Genomic DNA, 20,497 nt, shown 5'->3' on the forward strand with positions numbered 1-20,497 from the left:
TAGGTGCTTTTCCAGTTCTATGAAGTTCTTCAGATCAGAGGAATGAATGAGGAGAGCAGCTTCCTGTCATAGTGGCTCATATCTGCCCTTTGTTTGCCAGACCTAGACCTTTTTAGTTATATAAATACAGTATCACCTTAGTGGGCTAGCCCCTGTTTTAATGAAGGACCTCACAATTAGCCACCAAGAAGGATCATTGAAAGTCAGGCAGTCCTGCCCATTATGTAATCTTGTATTTGTCTGCCTTCCATTTGAACATTAAAGACCAATACTTAGCCTCTGTGACTCCAGAATCCTGAAAAATGAAATCAGTGAAGCCCTTTTTCACTGGAGTATCTCTGGCTTAGAGAAAATAGCCAAGTGACCACCTATGGGGCTTCTAAGCAAAACATGCCAATTTTATGAAAAAGAGGATCTGAGTTTTTTCCCACTGGCAATAGACTCTCAGTAGGGGTGAAGCTCCATCTAGTCAACTGTCTGAATCTTCCCATATGTGCTTATTCCAACTCTTGGGCTTCTAGTCTTTTGTTATTTCTGCCCTTAATTTCACCTCAGAGATCTGCCTAGGATGTAAATTTTGCTGACATTGTAAGCTGCAACCTCTGAGATCAATCTTTGAGTTTGTTTTGGGCCATTGTAAGCTTATAAGATAAGAAAGAGGAGAGTGATTTATACAGGACCATTGTGGAAATCCCCTGACTATTGGTCTGTATTTTTAGCAGTGATTTTTAGGTTTGAGCTTGTCTTTAAGGAATCCAGTGCCATCAACACCAACCATCCCATCTTCACCATCTGTGCATTGCTTCATTCCTTTTATCCGGTACTTACATGACGTTGGCTCTTCCAAAGCCTGGCTTCCATGACCTTTTCATTCCAGGTGGCCCTGGGAATAACCTGATTACCCACATTTCCTCTTGCCTGCCATTGACTACCAAATTTCATTCATGAACACCAAATGGATTTTTAGTGTATCATTCAGCCACAATTGGGCCAGATGGTCATTTCCAGATTGCCCATTTCCTTCAGCCTCTGTTGCTTGTAAGCAAGGCTGATACAGGTATCTCCATCATTTGGGTTCTGTAATGGGAAGAACAGGGCCTCCAAAGGTGTGTATACCGTAATGCTGAAATCAGTGAATGTGTTAGTTACATGGCAAAGATGAAGGATGAAATAAGGGTACAGAGGCAATATGTTGTTACTGAGCTGACTTTAAAGTTGGGAAATTATTCTGGATTATCCAAGTGGACCCAATGTAATCACAAGGGTTCTTAAAAGTGGAGGAGGAAGATAGAAGAAGGGAGAGTCAGAGGAAGAGAGAAGAAGGGAGAGTCAGAGGAAGGTAGAATAAGGGAGATTCAGAGGAAGGTAGAAGAAGGGAGAGTCAGAGGAAGATAGAAGAAGGGAGAGTCAGAAGAAGACGAACTAAGAGCGGTCAGAGATGCACTGTTGCTGGTTTTAAAGCTGGAAGGAAGAAGCCTCTGAAAACTGGGAAGGGGCAGGAAATGGATTCTTCCCTGGAGCCACCAGGAAGAAATGCAGCTCGCTGTCATCTTGATTTGGGGACTTCTGACCTCCAGAACTATAAGGGAATAACTCTGCGTTGTGTTAAGCCATAGAGTTTGTGGTCATTTCTGACAGCAACCATAGAAAACTCAAGCTTCAAACACAAAAAACTAAATGAACGTTGTAAGTGGAAGAAATTTATTAAAAGAGACTTATCAGGTAGCTCACAGAATCGGCAGGAGGGCTGGAGAGCCAGGGCCAGCTCCTCGTGAAAAGCCACACCGCCATCTTCCTGCAGACGTGGGTCACTGACCAGCCAACAGTGCCCTGGGGAATAGCTGCTGAACTTACCCTGTTGGTAGCAAGGCTGGGCCTCAGACTGCTGCTAAAACTGCATGCTCTCTGCCACCCACGTATCATCTTCTCTAAAAACAGATTTTGTGCAGTCTCTACTTCTTTGGATCATTAACTTCCAATCCAAACCTGGAACCTGCATGTCTGATTGTGCTGGCCTGCCTATTGTGCTCATGACAGAGCTGCAAGGGAGGTGGGGAAAGTGAATATGTGGAGTATTTGGCTCCTCTACTCTGCTTCAAAGCTGGTAGATTGCTCACAGAAGGTGACTCAGATGATGGCTACCAGAAACAATGACTAAACTCTACCACAGGACCCGCCATGTCTGTTTCAATCTTGCATGGGTGTTTTGCTTGCTGCTGGAACCAATTATTGTTTAAGGTACATAGAGAGACAACTGATTTGGGAGAGGATCCTTGATGGAAAGGTGCAGCTACCCAGAGGAAAAGTGGTTCTGTTATCATAAAAAGGGGAAAAGGAAAAAAAAAGGCATATCATGGTGCGAAGGGCTTATGATTATAGCCAGACCTGTCTGAGTTAAGTCCCAGCTATATCATGTGCTTGCTTGCAATGTCAAATTTACTTGAATATACCTCCAGAGGAGTGAAAGGTCCTGATTCTGGTGCCAGGTTGCCTGGTGTGGGTCCATTCAGGTTCTGTCACTTGCTGGCTGTGTGATCTTTGTGTTTCAGTTTCCTCACTCATAGCTTGGGTATAAGAAAAGTACCTCCTTTGAAGAATAGTTGTGGTTGATAACATGAGTTAATAACTGCAATGAGCTTAGAATAGTGCCTGGAATGTTATAATAGCCGTTGCTAATTAATAGTATTATATTATTTTACTATAACTCAGAGACACAAAGAAAGGAACTAGAGTTATTATTATTTTTAAGATTTTATTGATTAATATTTGGAGAGAGGAGATAGAGATAGTAGAGGGGGGCGGAGAAGCGGAAGTATCACCTCGTAGTAGTTGCTTCCTGTATGTGCCTTGACTGGGCAAGCCCAGGGTTTTAAACTGGTGACCTCAGTGCTCCAGGTTGATGTTTTATCCACTGTGCCACCACAGGTCAGGTAGAACTGAAATTATTTTTATATAACTGATCTAATCTAGTTTTCAAATTCATTTTGGTCATGGTGATAGGGGTCTGGGTTGTGGGAGGAAAACTGAAAATTGATCATTAAAGATCATATCAATATGAGGGTCTTTTAGATACAAATACAATTATTTTATTATTATTTTTTTTTTTTGTATTTTTCTGAAGTTGGAAACGGAGAGGCAGTCAGACAGACTCCTGCATGCACCCGACCGGGATCCACCTGGCATGCCCACCAGGGGGCGATGCTCTGCCCATTTGGGGCATCACTCTGTTGCAACCAGAGCCATTCTAGCACCTGAGGCAGAGGCCATAGAGCCATCCTCAGCACCCGGACCAACTTTGCTCCAATGGAACCTTGGCTGCGGGAGGGGAAGAAAGAGACAGAGAGGAAGGAGAGGGGGAGGGGTGGAGAAGCAGATGGGTGCCTCTCCTGTGTGCCTTGGCTGGGAATTGAACCCGGGACTCCTGCACGCCAGGCTGATGCTCTACTACTGAGCCAACTGGCCAGGGCTAGATACAAATACAATTAGTTTATATTCAAGCTCCTTGTGAAGCTGTCTCCCCTCTCTCATGGGGTCTTGTGCTGCTTCCTGTCCCTTCCCTAATATGAACAGGATACAGGAAGAAAGTGTAGAGATCGACATAGTGGCAGGATGGCATTTGGGTTGTCTTGTGTCTTCTCAGATGTCTGATTGGTGTGGCTGGTCAGAGTTTGTCCCTGGGCATCTTGAACTGGTGGCTGAAGTATGGTTGGTCCTGCCTGGTTTTTTGCACCAAACTGTTACCTTCCTCTGAAAAATTTGGGTCCTGCCACAGCCTCTAGACACAAAGCCACTGCTTATTGTGGCCCTTCACCCAGACTCCAGGATGTTGACTTTGATTTTTCGGGGGATGCCTGGGATTTCCATCTGTTTGCTCTCTACATACTGTGGTACCACCCTCTACCATTCCTACACTGTTGACCTTGCACCATGGTAAAAGTGGCATGTAAAACACTAGTTTTCTTTCAGGATCCTGCATGATTTTTTAAGGTCAGTCTTTTGAGAAATGAGGACGAAGTCTGCTGTCCTCGGATTTCTCTAGGTCTGTGTGGGTGTGTCTAGTCCCCCCTGCATCCCCACTCAGGGTTTTCACCCTCATTGGACAGTCAGGATGCCCAAGTCCAAACTCCTTCCTTTTTTCTTCTCTCGCCTCTCATCTCCAGCTCCCCCAGTAACCAAAAAGTTTTTTTCTTCTTCCTCTGAGTTAGATCATACCCTGAATTCTTATCTTTCAGGCTCTGGCTCTTATTTTTGCAAGGAAATCCTTTTGAGTTTGCAAAATTTCATTTCTTCTCAACAAAACCTGGTGATCAAAACTAAAAATAGAACTAACACATATAATTTGCAAGTTAAAGCTGAACAATGACTTATTTGTGCTTTTTATGCTCCTCTGAAAGTGCTAAATGAGTCCTGAGTTACAGGGTGGGGAGCAGCAAGGCAAATGTGACTGTTCAGTGTTTTCAAAATGAGATCCCTCTTCCACCAGCTATGCAGCAAATACTTGATGAAAAGCTCTTCTTGTCATTTCATGTAAATGGACCAATAAAGAATGCTTAACTTTGTACATAAGTATTTGAGTTGCTCAGCAGTATACTAGAGCCCTGCATCATTCATTCACTCATTCATTCATTCACTCACTCATTCATTCATTCAACAAATGCATATTGATAGCCTATTGTATGCTAGGTCTTGCTCTAAGAGTGCCATTAACTTCTTTTTTAGAGTTTAGGCCGAATATATAGATGACATTGGTTTTAACAGTGAAATTTCTACAAAACATTCCAAGCTTTTTCAATAACTAAGTTGGTTATGGTTCCAGATGGACCAGGTAAATAGCAAGTGTGCATATTAACTAGTTTTTTAACTAGTGTCCCAGTTCAGTGATGTTAAATCGCTTCCTCTGTTTGCCTTAGGTAAGTACAGAGTGAATGGTAAGGTTGTTGTTGGGAGTGGGACTGCAGATCAAACCCAGCGCAGCACTATTAGCAGGTGCAAGGATCTCCTGTTGGTTTCCTTTTTCTTTTTGCTTAACTGTGGCCACGAGTCTGGCGTTGGCCGTGTCAGCAGAGGGGTGGCTAATGGCAGTGACAGGTTATACTGAAACCACGAGAAATGCCACTCACCTCACTAATTTTTGAAATGGGAAGCCATTGGTAGGATTAGTGTTTGTTACTAAGGAGAAAAGGCAGTATCCCAAGTAGCAGAGTCATTACATCTTTTTGACCTTCTGTTTTCTATTTTTATGGAAAGATCTTATAATTAGACTTTAAATAGCGAGGAGGTAATTGACAAAGTAGGTAACTAGAAACATCTTGGTTATATGTGTAGATCATATTTATCATAGCTGGTTAATAAGATCATGTATAAGGCTCAGATAAACATATAATTTTACCAGTTCTCAGTAATGATAAAAATATAACCTGTTTTTCAGAAATCATATGACTTTTTCTGTATGTGTGAAGGAGATGCAAGTGTTTTTTCATGTGTTAAATGGCATTTTTTCATGTGCAAAAAGAGCTTTTAGAAAGACAGCAAAAGATATGTCAAGATAAAAATGAAGATGCTTGCCCATGCAGGAAAATGTCTTATGTCGCCAGACTGGCTCGTGAATGCAAAAGCTTCTTGTGATTCTCTGCAGCATGGTCTCACCCTGCCCCCGCCTCTGCTGTGTTCTAAGGAAGCTCACCCTCACCAGTTGTGACATGCCTACTGTGAGGATGTTTTCCTGGGGAACGGTCTCAGTTATCTATACTTTTGGGACTTATTAATGATAGATACATGAATTGACCAACTGCCCTTTTGCTGTTCCAATTGGCTGCCTGACCTCACCCTTAATTACCGGACAATTGCTCCTGGGACAGAGGGGTTCCAGAAAGCTGGTCGATCGCCCCAAGGAAGAGTATTCCAGAAAGCCGAACATACCAGCACACCCTTGCTCGAGGCTATCCCCAACCCCATAAGGTTTTACCTCAGTCTGTTTTAGGGGCCCTTCTTCCTGGAGAAGTGCCCCGGCAGGCAGGCAGGTCTTTCTCCTCTAATAAAGCCTGCACATCTGATGTTTGAGTGCTGTCTCATTCTTACAATTAAGACAAATGCCTGAGAGATTCTTTGGAAGCAAGATGGCTTAGATATTTTCCAATTTTTGAGCTAATTCTATGCAACATACATGTTCCCCAAAAGCTGTTTTAAACTATGTATTTGTAAATCTAATCATTTTCAGTGTCCTAAGGGATCTTATTATTTAAAGGAACTCCCAAGCAAGTATCCAGGGCAAAAATTTCTTGCATGCTGACTAATCACATCCTAATACAGCTATTTTATAATTTTTTTCTTGAAAGTAGGCCATGCCTGATTTTTCTTTCACATCAGATAAGGTATTTGAAATGTTAGATTTTTTTTCTAATTTTTATTAATTTTTAATGGGGTGACATCAATAAATCAGGGTACATATATTCAAAGAAAACATGTCCAGGTTATCTTGTCATTCAATTATGTTGCACACCCATCACCCAAAGTCAGATTGACCTCCGTCACCTTCTATCTAGTTTTCTTTGTGCCCCTCCCCCTCCCCCTCTTCCTCCTTCCACCACTCTCCCTCGTTACCACCACACTCTTGTCCATGTCTCTTGGTCTCGTTTTTATGTCCCACCAATGTGTGGAATCATGCAGTTTTTGGTTTTTTTCTGATTTACTTATTTCACTCTGTAGAATGTTATCAAGATCCCACCATTTTGTTGTAAACGATCCAATGTCATCATTTCTTATGGCTGAGTAGCATACCATACTACTCATATGTGCCACATCTTCTTTATCCAGTCTTCTATTTTTTTTTTACAGTGATTAAGGTCTTTAAGCAAACTCTTGGCCAATACAGCAAGAATCCGTAAAAGAGTAGTGTCCTTAACATGTTCACCAAGTCCAAGTTGGCACCAGCACCATTCCAAATCCCTGCAAATGCAACCCAACCACAGTTCAGTCCGTTAGGAGCTATCACAAGGAGCAGGAGTCCAGGAAAAGTCCACATCCAGGAAAAGATCACATGGCACTGGAATTGTTGTCACAATTCTATACTTTGCAGTTCACGTCCAAGTCCCAATGACCGCTGCTACTAGCTAGTAATGATTCAGGTAGACTGGAAAAGCCATCTGCAGCATGTGTGGAGATGGAGCTTCTCTTCTCCTCTGCCTGGAGAGATGAGACCAGGTTGCTTTTCCCTGGAGCTCTGTGACTGTGGCATGGTAAAGAGAACCTTGGGATACACTAAGCTGGGTGGCAAAGGTAAATTCATAATAGAAGTTGGCAAAATGGGAAAGAGAGCTCTAAATTAGGAGTAGGTCCCAGCCTGAAATATGAGTGGGGCAATGAGGTAGGAGGAATAAAAGAAACACTATATATTAAACAAAGCAGCAGAAAATAGGACTATCAACACCCACAACAGAGATCTTTGAGGGAAGAATAAAAAACCTGACTATTCAGGCAAGACATAGTTAAGTGGCCCTTGTGCAAGTGAGATCAGTTTACCTGCCTCTTGGAAGAAATACCCTAGGCTCGTTCACAGTATCGTAGATGGGGCCGATGGCCCTGCGCACCTTCAGCCTTCAGTGGCAAACCCCAGCATTCTGGGCAAGGTTAGGTCATAGGTGGCTGGAGCAGGGCTGGAAGAGACTGAACCCTCTCTTAGAGGAGCAAGGGGGAAGCCTACCTTCCAGTGTCCCTTTTTCCTCACAGCAAAGGCATGTAAGCCTGGCAGGCTTTAGCTCAATGACCTTCCTATTCACTATTGAAGCAGGACCCAGATGGAATCCTATGAGACCCCTTTGGGGCGTTGGAGCCTTTAAGGGTGTATCCTAAAATCTGGTAGTTCACCTGAGCTCTATTGGGCTTTTTCTGCCTCTTGATACCTTAAAATCCATGCTCAGAAGATCTCACTGAGGGGTTAGAGGATACCCATCCACCTATATAAACCTTTTCCATATATTTGGAGCTATTTGGAAAAAGACAAAACAGTGTTATTAGCTGGATCAAATAAAAGAAGGTAGAAGTGTGCAGGAAAAAAAGATTTGGCGTCTCCTGTTCATCAGCATTCAAAAGAAATTTAAAATTTTTTAAGTAAAAAGCATGATATGGTAGACCTGTAGGAGTTCCAGGATATGACTCTCCCCTCTTACATTTTTTTAAATTGACCTTAAAATATTTGCTAGGTGCACTTTAATAATACCTTGACTTTAATGATTGTAAGAAATATCCATAATTTGAAAGGTTTGACAAAATACAGTAAATGCTTTTGCTACATATGCAGGAGCATTGTCAGTTTAACCGGTTTAGGAAATCCAGTAATAGAAAAATGCATACAGACAATGAGCTATAACATGCTTAGCAGCCTCTCCTGTTCTGACAGAGGTTACTATAAATCCAGAATATGTATCCACTGTAACATGGACATAGGACTGTTTGCCAAATGAAGGTATATGAGTAACATTCATTTGCCAAAGTTGTCCTGGTAGGAGTCTTTGAGGGTTAACTCCAGATGAAGGGACAGATTGTATTGATAGTATAGGACCCCTTGGACAGGATTTACCAATCTGCTGTGCTGCTTCCTGAGAAAGTTGAAACTGTTTACACAGGGCTGCAGAGTTCTGGTGATGAATAGTATGAGACTGAATTGCTCGATTTGTCATGGTTGTTCCAAATAATTTTCTTTTGGGTAGCTTGATCAACAAGGGCATTCCCACCTGATCTCTGGTGGCGCAGTGGCTAAAGCATTGACCTGGGAACACTGAGGTCACTGGTTCAAAACCCTGCACTTGTCTGGTCAAGGCATATATGGGAATTGATGCTTGAAATGTTAGATTTTTATATGTTAATATATATAAAGTACATAGATCATAACTGCACATTTTGATGGGTTTTGACAAATCCACTTATGTGACCAACATCTCAATAAAGATGTAGAAAGAACATTTCCACAGCTTGTAAAATTTCCTTGTGTGCCTTTTCTGTGAATCCCCTCCCTCCCTCTCAACCACTGCTCTGATTTCTACTCCTGTAGTTTAGTTTAGCCTATTCTTGAACTTGCTATAAAGGGATTACTTTCATATGTCTGGTTTCTTTTGCTCAACAAAATGATTTTGAGATATTTGAGAGTCATGCATGCTGTTATAGGTATCAGTAGTTTATTCTTTTTTATTGTCTGTGCAGCTCTCCATTGTGATTACACCACAATTTGTTTAACCATTTTCCTATTGATGGACATATTAGTTCCCAGTTTTGGGTTATTATGAATAAAGCTGCTGTGAACATTCTTATAAAAATCTTTGTGTGAACATGTTTTCACTTGACTTGGGTTAATTCCTAGGAGTGGAATTATTGAGTCATAGAGTAGGGGTATGTATAATTTATAAAGAACCCAGAAATGGTTTTCCAAAGTGGTTGCTGCATTTTTCTCTCCCACCAGTACTGTGAAAGTTCTAATTATTTCACATCCTTGCCAATATTTATATAGTCGGTTTTTAAATTTTAGCTGTTTGAATGGAATGGAATGATATCTTATTGTATTCTGATTTAAATTTCCCTGATGACTAATGATATTTAGTGCCTTTTCATAGGCTTCTTGATCATTTAAATGTCTTGTTTCCTCATTTTTTTAGTGTATTTTCAAGTTTGCCTATTTAAGAAATTAGGTTGTCTCTATTATTGATTTGTGATTTGTTATTGTTCTTTATATATTCTGAATACAAGTCCTTTACAAGATCTATGTGTCACAAATATTTTCTCAGTTTCTGTATTGTTTACTCCTTTTCTTACTGTGGTTTTGATGAGCAGAAATGTTTAATTTTGATGAATTCCACTTGATTTTTTTCATCGGTAGAACTTTTTTTTTTATCCTGTATATAAAATCTTTGCTTATCCAAAGATCATAAAGACAGTCTCTTAAATTTTCCTCTAGAGGCTTTATAGTTTTAAGTATTATGGCCAATCTTTAATTTTTCTATATGGTGTGCTATAGTTCAGACTATGTTCTCTTCATTATGAATATACATTTTTCCTAGCACCATTTATTGAAAAGACATTTTCCCCTTTCAATTACATTGACACCTTTGTCAACAATCAGTTTTTTTTTTAATCTAGCATGGATCCCATATCTATTGTCAAATAATGCTTCATTTAATTTGTTGTAGTCAGAGAAATGCTCTCTACGATTAACTTCTTTGAAAGTTTTGAGATTTTATGTATGCCACATCATATGGACCTTCTAAGTATTTGTCCCACCTGCATTGGAAAAAAAGTGTTTTATAAATATCAAGATCGACTAGATCGATAATGTTGGTCAAATCTTCCATATCCTGATATTTTCTATTGGATATACTAATAGAATGACTGAATGAAGAATGTGTACTCCAACTCTGTCTGTAGATTTGTCTTTTTCCCTTCAATTTTGCCAATTTTTTTGCTTAATATAATTTGAAGGCTGGCATTAGTTGTAAGAATAATTTAAGATTGCCATTTTTTCTTAATGAATGGACCCTTCTGTCATTACAGAGTGTCCTCTTTATCTCTGGTAATATGCCTTATCTTGAAGTGTACTTTGTCTGGTATTAGTATAACTAGTAAGAACATGATAAACTTTAAAATGCTTTATGTTCACTTGTTTCATCTGCCAACCTCCTATTCCTCCTGCTGTCCTTTGCCAAGCAGTGTTAATATGCTGGTGGGGTACAGATGGTATTGGGTACTGCTGGTCATTGCAGTTTCTTAAAACTGGGCAGTCTTATACCTGTGTGGGACAGTAGTACAAGTAATGTGCCAGTTTCAGGCTACAGGAATGGATGGCTTGGCTTTATCTACCTTTGGAAATGTCAATCTTTGCTTCCACTAAGCTAGTAGAAGTATTATTTTCCTGAGAGAGATTATAACTTAAAAAATATTTTCAGATGGGTGTCAGTTTATTAAGAATTGTGGAGTTTATTTTTCTTTAGCTGTCTTTATTTTCAATACTTTTACATACTTGAAGAATTCTATGGCATTTTATTTGAAAAATTTGAAGTTCACGGAAGTGGAAATTCCAATTTGAGAGTTAGGCGAATGGTAGATTTTGTTTGTTTCAAATTCCAAATGTATGACTTAAGGTAAATCATAAAATCTATCCCAGAAGAGCATAGTAATGCTTATCCTAATCTACAATTAATGGAATTTTATAATTGGAACTGACATTAGAAATTATCTGCCCCTACCTGGTAATTTTATAGATAAGGAAACTGAGGCTTTGAGAGGCTAAATAATTTTCCTAAAAACATTCAGCTTATTCATAGCAAAGCTAAAATTTGAACACTGACCTCTTGTTATTAATCTAACGTGATAATTTCCTCAAGTATGGCCAATTTAGAGAGTGTTTAGAAAGACTCCAAGATTACAAAATAATTAGTTGATACAAATCTTTCCTAACATAAAGTTTTATTAAAAATGCTGTTGCATAATTTTAAATTGCAGTGTTTATCTTCTATAGCTGAGTAAATTATTATTTTTTAAAACATTTTATTTATTCATTTTAGCAAGAGAGGAAGGGAGAAAGGGAGAGAGAAAAAAAAAACATCGAACAGCCCCTCTATGTGCCCTGACCAGGGATCGAACTGGCAACCTCTGTGCCTCAGGAGGAAACACCAACCAACCAAGCTATCAGGCCAGGGCTATAGCTCAGTTTAAATTCAAGCAAATATGTCAGAAGAGCCCCATCAGTCCTTAAGTAACAAATAATCAGATTTGAAGATATCATTCTCCTCTTTATTACTGACATAACACTATCAATTTGTCTAGTTTTCAAAGATTACAAACGAATCATTATGTAGTGGGTAGGTAGACAAAGATGATTAGAATAGTAACAATAGGCCAGGTATGGACTGTCACCAGAGTGGAAAGCCCAGGCGACTACAATGGGCAAAACCAGAAAGCAAGTATTGTAGGGGTGGACCTTGTCCCCAGGGTGACCTTTCCTCTGCTAGCATATGGCTGGTCATGCAGTTTAAGCCCCCTGACCTTTCATATTGCTGGTCATGTGATTCAGACCCTTCCCTAACCTTTCCTCTCCTGGCATGTTGCTGCTACTCATGTTGTAGACCTCTGAACAAAGGGGCTGGAGAATAGATCAATCAGTAGAGACCAGGACCCTGAAAGTACACACTGGAAAGCTGATGAATATTCTATTGCGATGCCCCATTGAGACCACCACACACACTTAAAATCCTTGCCATTAAAAACCCTCAAGATAAAGGACCCAGTGCATTCTCTCCCTCTCCCTCTCCCTCTCCCTCTCCCTCTCCCTCTCCCTCTCCCTCTCCCTCTCCCTCTCCCTCTCCCTCTCCCTCTCCCTCTCCCTCTCCCTCTGCCTTCCCCCTTCTTCTTCCCCAGGTGCATTTTCTTTGCCTTTTTTTCTCCTAAGCTCCAAAGGCCCTTCGTTTTCCTCTGTAACTTATTTCCTGAGCCCATGCAGCCCAGCTGGCTCCCTCTTCCACGGCTTACTTCTTCCACTTCTGTGACTTTCTAAATAAACTTCCTCTTTTGATTTGAGTTCCTTGGCTATGAATTCTTTCTTTGCCAAACTCGAGTACCAAGGCTGCTGAACCCAGATCCAATCGCCAGTAATATCTGGGGTCATTTCACTGCTAACAATTAGATCCTCACAAACGGTACTATAAAAATACTACATTTAGTATGAGAAAGCAATCAATGAACAACTAAAGTGCTGAAACTATGAGTTGATGCTTCTCATCTCCCTTCCTGTCTATCTGCTATTTGTCCCCCTCTCTCTCTCATTAAAAATAAAAATAATAATAATAATATTTACTCAGTGCTTACTATATGCCAGGAACTCCTCTTAGTTTTATATCTGTTAACTTTATCCATATAACAGCCATAGTTATTCTTATTGTCCTCATTTTATAAATGAGGAAACCAAGGCACAGAGAATTAAAGTAATTTGCTCAAGGCCACACAGTGTTGAGGCAGAGCTGGGACTGGACCTTGAGCACTTTGTTTTGGAGTTTCCTGGTAGGCAGGGCAAAGGTACAGATTGCTTTATATTTTTCCCTGAAATTTTTGCCCCCCCCCCCCCCCGCGCTTCTAGTTGCATAGAATACTTTACCCAAGTACCCATTCCAGGATCATGTAATGCATTATATAACTTAGTAATGGCCAAGTTTAAGGCATTAGGGGAAATGTTTCTTGATGTGTTAACAAAAACCATGATCATTTTTTTATAACTAAAATGAAATAAAATCTTTAGTTTTTTTGACTTTGTTATATTTGAGCCTTCAAATTACAGCAATTAAACCCTTAGACAATATATCTTGTTTTCCATTTCACATTTATTATACATTTATTACAAATGGATCTTTTCTCTGATACACAATTCAATTTGCCAAAATTTATTTTAGAAAAAAATTTATAATTTTATATGATTCTTTTTCTCTATGCCAAAACAAAAGAAAGAAAATCAAGAGGCCAAGAAGAGAAGCTGCAGATTGAGAGGAGATGTTTGCAGGAGATAAAGAGCTATTATCCAAAATTATAAAGAACTTTCTTTTTTTAAATTTGAAAGGAAACATCTCTGCCTTTATATGGGGACATTTTCCATTGGTGAACCAAATGATTCCCAACATTGAATGCTCCAATTTTCCAACCTTTTGGTGGGGAAGCAAAAGGGGCATTGATCTGCTTTTTGTCCCCACTTCCATCCTGATCTCTTTAATGTCTCCTCCCTTATCAAACAGTTAAAAGAAAGTTTCCAAGGAAGTGACTTAGAAAAAAACATTTGCAAGCTTGTAAGAGATTCCTCACTTCACTAATACATTTACTTCCTAGAAGATGATTAAGTTTTTTTGCAACAATTTCATGGCAATTAATCTTGTACTGAAATGATACTTTTATAATTAAAAGCAATTAAATGCCCACGCAAAAGCAACCTGCTAGGGTCCCAGAAATTATTTGTTTCTCCTCCCAGAGATGCAGGCAATCAAAACCCATCTCTGAAGAATGCTTCTTCATGGCAGAAGTCCCTGAAGTCAAAGTGGATGGACGACAGAGGCCCCTGTAAAGAAATGCAGAGTTTTGAGATCATTGTAAGCAGGAGAAAAGATAAGCCATATTACTTTCAGCTTGGATACCTATGACATGGAGCTTTTCACAGGTGACTTCAGCCTTAGGTAGACAGGGCCATCTCCCTTGTGTGCTCCATCCCGCACAGGCCTTGGACGTTCATCGCACATCGCTTGTGCACATTCATGGAGCAGGCGCCGCATTTCATCCCTTGTTGGTACATTCCGTAGAGCAAGGACCCACAGTGCTCACAGAAGGTGGGCCTTCGGTAAGTGTGGGTGTTAAACTTGTGCTTGCTCCTGCGGTTATCAGTGTCCGGTGCCTTATCCGCACCCGGACAAGAAAAAGAAACAAGCTCATGGCATCTCTTGTGAACCACAAAACGGCAGGCTTGGCACTGGTAGCCTTGCTTCCCTAACCCAAAGATGAAGTGGGAGCAGTAGCTGCAGAAGGTGGGCTGCTTGAAAGTGGTGGCGACGAACTTGTGGTCCCTCACCTCGTGCACGGTCTTCTGTCTCAGCGACCCTTTGTGGGACACGCGGTTGGCCATGCGCTGGGACGCCGCAGAGTCGGAGTGGTTGGCCGGGGAGACGTTAGCCATGGTCACCAACAACCACCTCTGTCCTTTGCCGAGAGCAGCAGCCGGGTGTGGGGCGCGGGCCGGAGGCGGAGGTCGCTGTGAGGAGTCGCGGCGGTGACGGCCGGTGGCGACGGCCTGGGAGACGGGTGGGAGGGACGCGAGTCAGGAGCAGGAGTGGCTCACACGCTCGCTGGCCCCACGCTCAGTGACAGCCCCGCGCTAGCGCTTCCAGGATGGCCGCGCGGCCCGCCCACCGCGCATGCCCCGGTTGCGAGGTTGCCAGCGTCGGGGTGCCTGCTGGATAGTCGGGGTGTCCACGCGTTCCAGGCGGCCCGGAAGTCGGGGACGGCGGCCGCCGCCCAGGGAGAGCCAGCCCGAGTCTCGGTGCAGAGGCGGACGCCCGACGGGGCGGGCCTGTTCTCCGCCACATTTTTCCTTTCCTCGCCTTCCTTCTCCCGCCTCTCCTCCCTCCTCTGCTTTTGCTCGCTTTGCCATCTTATCTCTGGTCTTCCTCCTTCCCCTCTAGCTCGCTCCCCGCATCATCTTTTTCCTCCTCGCTTCTCCTTTCTCCTCTCCGGGTGGGAGGTCTGTGCTGCGCTGCGTGGCAGAGAGGAGATTTCCCCTCTACACCTCTACCCCTGGTTCCAGGGTGGGACTCCAGCTGCCCCCACCGCCCCACACGAGCAGGAGCCCGGCTTCTGCACGTGCTGCAGCTGCTCCTTCCTGGTCTTCCAGGTTTTATCAGCTTGTGTGAACCTGTCTAAAACCACTCTGATAGTGTATCCCCTCAAATGCCCTAAAGAACTCTTAGAACTCAGCAATAAGAAAACAACTTAAAAAGTGGTCCAGAGATCTGAATCGACACCTCACCAAACAAGATATACATGTGGCAAATAATCATATAAAAAGATGTTTCACGTCATATGTCATCAGAAAGATTCAAATTAACACAATAATGAGATACCACTCTAAATGCCCAAAGTCTGGATCACTGATAGCACCCAATGCTAAGAAGGACGTGGAGCAACAGGAAATCTCTTTCATTACTGATGGGCATGTAAAATGGTGCAGCCGCTTTGAAAGACAGTCTGACAGTTTCTCACAAAACTAAACATACTCTTACCCCGTGCTCCAGCAACCACACTGCTTGGTATTTACCCAAAGGAGCTAAGGGGGATGTCCACACAAAAACCTGCACTTGGATGTTTACAGCCCCTTTATTCATAACTGCCAAAACTTGGAAGTTCTCAAGATGTCCTTCACTAAGTGAATGGATAAATAAACTGAGGCTCATCAGACAATGGACTGTTATTCAGTGCTAAAAAGAAACGAGCAATGAAGCCATGAAAAGGCATAGAGAAAAGAACTGCATATTACGAAGTGAAAAAATCAATTTGAAAAGGCTACATACGGTATGATTCCAACTGTATGGCATTCTAGAATAGGCAAAACTGGTGACACAGTAAAAAAGATCAATGGTTCCTGGGGGAAGGAAGGAATAAGTGAAGCATAGAGGATTTTTAGGGCAGTGAAATTACTTTATATGACGCGATAGTCATGGTTGCATGTTATTATTATACATTTGTCTAAACCAGCAATTTTCAACCTTTTTCATTTTATAGCACATATAAACTAATTACCAAAATTCTATGGCACATCAAAAATACATATATTTTTTGCTGATATGAAAAAAATAGGTATAATTTTGATTCATTCACACCAGCTGGCTAGTGTGTTAGTGGTGTCATTTTTTATTTAACAATCTAAGGGAAAAGAGCCCAGTACCCCTGACTTATAGTATTGCATGTCTTAAAAATTCTTGCAGCACACCAGTTGAAAATTGCTGGTCTGGCCCTGGCTGGTTGGCTCAGAAGATCGAGTGTCAGCTGGGTGTATGGATGTTGTGGGTTTGCTTCCCAGTCAGGGCACACAAGAGAGGTGGCCATCTGCTTCTTTCCCTCTTCCCCTCTGCAGACAGTGGCTTGATTGTCTCGATGTCAGCTCTGAGCTCTGAGGATAGCTCTGTTGGTTAGAGCACTTCAGCTTCGGGTGCTAAAAGAAGCTTGGTTGATTTGAGCATCGGCCCCAGATGGGGGTTGCTGGGTGGATCCCGGTTAGGGCGCATGTGGGAGTTTGTCTCACTATCTTCTCTCTTCTCACTTGAAAGAAAGGAAGGGATAAAGAAAGAGAAAGAAAGAGAGAAAGAAAGAAAGAGAGAGAGAGAGAGAGAGAGAGAAAGAAGGAAGGAAGGAAGGAAGGAAGGAAGGAAGGAAGGAAGGAAGGAAGGAAGAAAGAAAGAAAGAAAGAAAGAAAGAAAGAAAGAAAGAAAGAAAGAAAGAAAGAAAGAAAGAAAATTGCTGGCCTAAGCCTCTGGAATGTACAACACCAAGAGTGAACTTTAGTGTAAATCATGGACTTCAGGTGATCATGGTGTATCAATGTAGAGTCATCATGGGTAACAAAAGTATCGTGCCGATGGGGATGTTGAGAATGGAGGAAGCTGTGCATGTATGGGAGCAGGGTGTATATATGAGATATCTCAATCCCCTCCTCTTAATTTTGCTGTAAATCTAAACTTGCTCTAGAAAAAAAGGTCTTTTAAAAAAGATAAAAGAACAGAAATACCCAGAACTTAGTGACCCATTGTATGTAATGGAGAATGATAAGGAATGAGTTTAGGAGAATCAGACTAAGTGAAAGACACAGATTTTTCAGATGGAGATGATGAGTTAAGTTTTATATCTTATGTTTGTTTATGGAGCATTTACTATGAACCAGGTGCTGTGTGAATATTTTATAAGCCAATTCTCACAACCATCTTATGAAGTAGGTGCCATATTATTCCCATCCTGTAGATGTGGAAACTGAGGCATAGGGAGGAGGGGAGGCAGCAACCAAAGCCTCATTCCAAGCAAGAGGCAGAGCTGGGACTTGAATCCAGACGGATCTGGCTCTAAGGGACCAGACCCCAATCATTCTGCTGTAAAGAATGTGGCTGTTCCCTAGTTATATTCTGTTACTTTAAAATGGTTTAGTCTTGAATGTCAGTGAAGCCCCATCTGGTTTTTTGGCCTCCCATCTCCATTAAACTCATCCAAAGATACTTAAAGAAAAATTTTTTAAAATTTATTTATTAATTTATGCAGAAAAGAAGGGAGAGAGATAGGAACACTGATCTGTTCCTTCATATGCCTTGACTTGGGCTTGACCAGCGACCTCTGAGCTTCCAGATGAAGCTCTAACAACTGAGCTATCTGGCAAGGGCCCAAAGATACTTTTCTTCATTTCTCTATGCTGTTATCTTTTTGTACAAAGATTCAAGACATTAATCAAAAGCAGCACCCAAATCATGTTTTTTCACCTACCTTATTTTTACTCTTCTTAAGAAACTTGTTATACCCCAAAGCATCTGACTTTTTGTTTCCAAGAAAAGGCCTGAAACAAGAGCTTTGACCACCTTCCTTTCCACTTTTCTTCTTAGGAAGATTTGCCTTGTGTCAGAGTCCCAGGTTTCATCATAGTTCCACCAGGGACTAGCAGTGTGACAACAGGCCAATACTCAGATACACTAATCGTCAAGTTTGTCATCTGTAAAACGGGGATACCAGCTGACACTTTAGGTGGTGAAGATGCAGTGTGGTATACTCATCCATGTCTAGCATGTTTCCTGGCCTACAGTGGACATCTGATATAAATTTGTGTCTTTCTTGTTCTCTCTCCCTCTCTATGACTTACACATCTTTTTCTTTTCCTTGTCCTGAAAAGAAGAGGGCTGAGGACAATCATGTTGTGACTGGGTAGGTCTTCATTAGAGAATGGGACACATTTTCCTTTGATTCTGTCTCTTAGGCATTTTATCTCCACTGCAGCCTACCCTGGTTAACCTACCCTGGTGTGAGGTTGCACGCTACTGTGCCATTGCATATTTTCCTCACATCCTCCTTTATGGCTTCCCCTGTTTCTCTACTTTTAGAGAAAAGATATTTACATCTAAGAAAGGAAAAACAATAAATAGAGACAGCTAAAGACGGGGGACAAAACCATCCCTGGGAACCCTCAATTGCAGTTCCCAGCCTAGCACCTGGGAAGAGCACAGGCATACTATATCACACCGCTTTGCCTGGCAAAGTAGTTCTGCAGAATGGAGGTCTTCAGCCTTCTCTGTGCTGGTGTACATGCCTGAATATCATCCTCATGCTTGACATACCCCCCTGGGGGCTGAGGTAAGACAGGTCGCATGTAACAGACAACTCTCGGAGTCTCTAGCTCTATCTCCTCCACCCCAGCCCTCCTTCTCTGCCTCTCGAGAAATCCAAGTCCATTTGAGTGAGATGATGTGGGCACAGCCTTCAGTCTATCCCATGAATGAGGAAAGTGAGCCATCCTCACCGCTTAGTACTTTTTATTCATAACAGCTTACTGCCTCGTTCTTCACAGCTAATTATACCCTGGATTTTAACATTGCAGCTGGTTGCAAACTGCTGCTTTGGAAAGATCTGTTAATCATCTATAAAGCGAGGTAGCAGGGCTTGGTAGATGGTCTGAGGTGGCTTTGAATTTTAACATTCGATGTTTTGCTCACATTGTGCCACAAGGTCCCAGATCATATAGGCCATGGATGGCCAGGTTGCTTCTGAAATACCCGGTGATATGGATTCAGTTTTGTCACCCAAAAAGATATATTCAACTCCTTACCCTCAGTACCTGCAGACGTAATCTTATTTAGAAGTAGTGTTGTTGTTTTTTTCAGGTGTAAATATGTTAAGATGAGGTCATAGTGGATTAGGGCAGAACCTAATCCACTGCCTGGTGTCCTTGTGAGACAAGGGAAATGCGGGCACGGAAGGGGAAGGAGCACCACGTGACCGCCGAGGCAGACATCGCAGTAATGCATCTGCAGTCCAGGGAGCCCCAGGGGGTGATGGCAGTCTCCTGGAGCCGGGAGGGAGACACAGAACTGATTCCCCCTCAGAACCTCCTGAAGGAGCCAACCCTGCTCACGCCTTGATTCAGACTTCTAGCTACCAGAACCGTGGGGCGGTACACTTCTGCGTTTTAAGTCCCCTGTTTTGTAGTAATTTGTTTTGGCAACTCTGGGGAGTGTAGAAACTTGGTGAACGTTGGTACTAGTGATCGGTACCTAGGTTTAGAGTTCTGTGTTCAGGCATCCCTTTCTTGTGTTCTGTGACACAAGAAACACAAGAACAGGTCTGTCCAGCAGGCGTGAGAACCTGGCCTTGCCGCCCCCGCCCCCAGGAAGCTTACTGGTCTTTCTTAGGAACCTGCTTTGGGTTTAGCTGGGACTCACATGGAGTATGTGGACCAGCTCTTGCTGTGGTTCTTCTGGGGGTGGGGGGAGGGGTGACTTCAAACATAAACGGGAACTAAGAAGGGATCTGAGAAAACAATTCTTGGCTTCCGTTGGTTGATCTAAATTTATAGTTTTCATGTCAGGGTCATCACCAGGAAATTTCTCTTCTTAAAAAAGATGTTATCAAACAGTCTCATGACAGTGTCACTTTATGTTGATAGGGAAATTTGTCCCTTTAGAAAGAGCTATTTCTTGAGTAATTATTTTGAGTACGAGGTGACAGGTTCCAACTATTTTAGGACTCTGCGGCTCTGTCTCATGACATGCACTTACCTTGAACACAATGCCGGTGGCAGGTGTCTCCTGTGACTGGTTCGTCTTCCGGCAGTCCACTGCACTGCTAGTGCCTTTGGCAGAGAACAGCATGTGACATGGATGGATTGAAAGATTGGCTGCCAGTGTGTTTCTCATGTGAGACCAGCATGAAAGATTGTCCTTGGTAACATCTTTTCATTCAGCCT

General features: G+C 42.1%; 1 long non-coding RNA gene and 1 pseudogene across 2 annotated transcripts in view; one reads left to right on the top strand and one right to left on the bottom strand.

Annotated features, from left to right (window-relative positions):
* LOC136326032 (uncharacterized) overlaps positions 1 to 20,497 on the top strand; it is a 146,202-nt gene that overhangs the window by 35,970 nt on the left and 89,735 nt on the right. The window lies entirely within an intron of this gene.
* Positions 13,336 to 15,005, bottom strand: LOC136326028 (protein kinase C alpha type pseudogene; annotated as a pseudogene).

This window comes from Saccopteryx bilineata, chromosome 2 (genome assembly GCF_036850765.1).
Source record: "Saccopteryx bilineata isolate mSacBil1 chromosome 2, mSacBil1_pri_phased_curated, whole genome shotgun sequence".
NCBI classification, from domain to species: Eukaryota; Metazoa; Chordata; class Mammalia; order Chiroptera; family Emballonuridae; genus Saccopteryx; species Saccopteryx bilineata.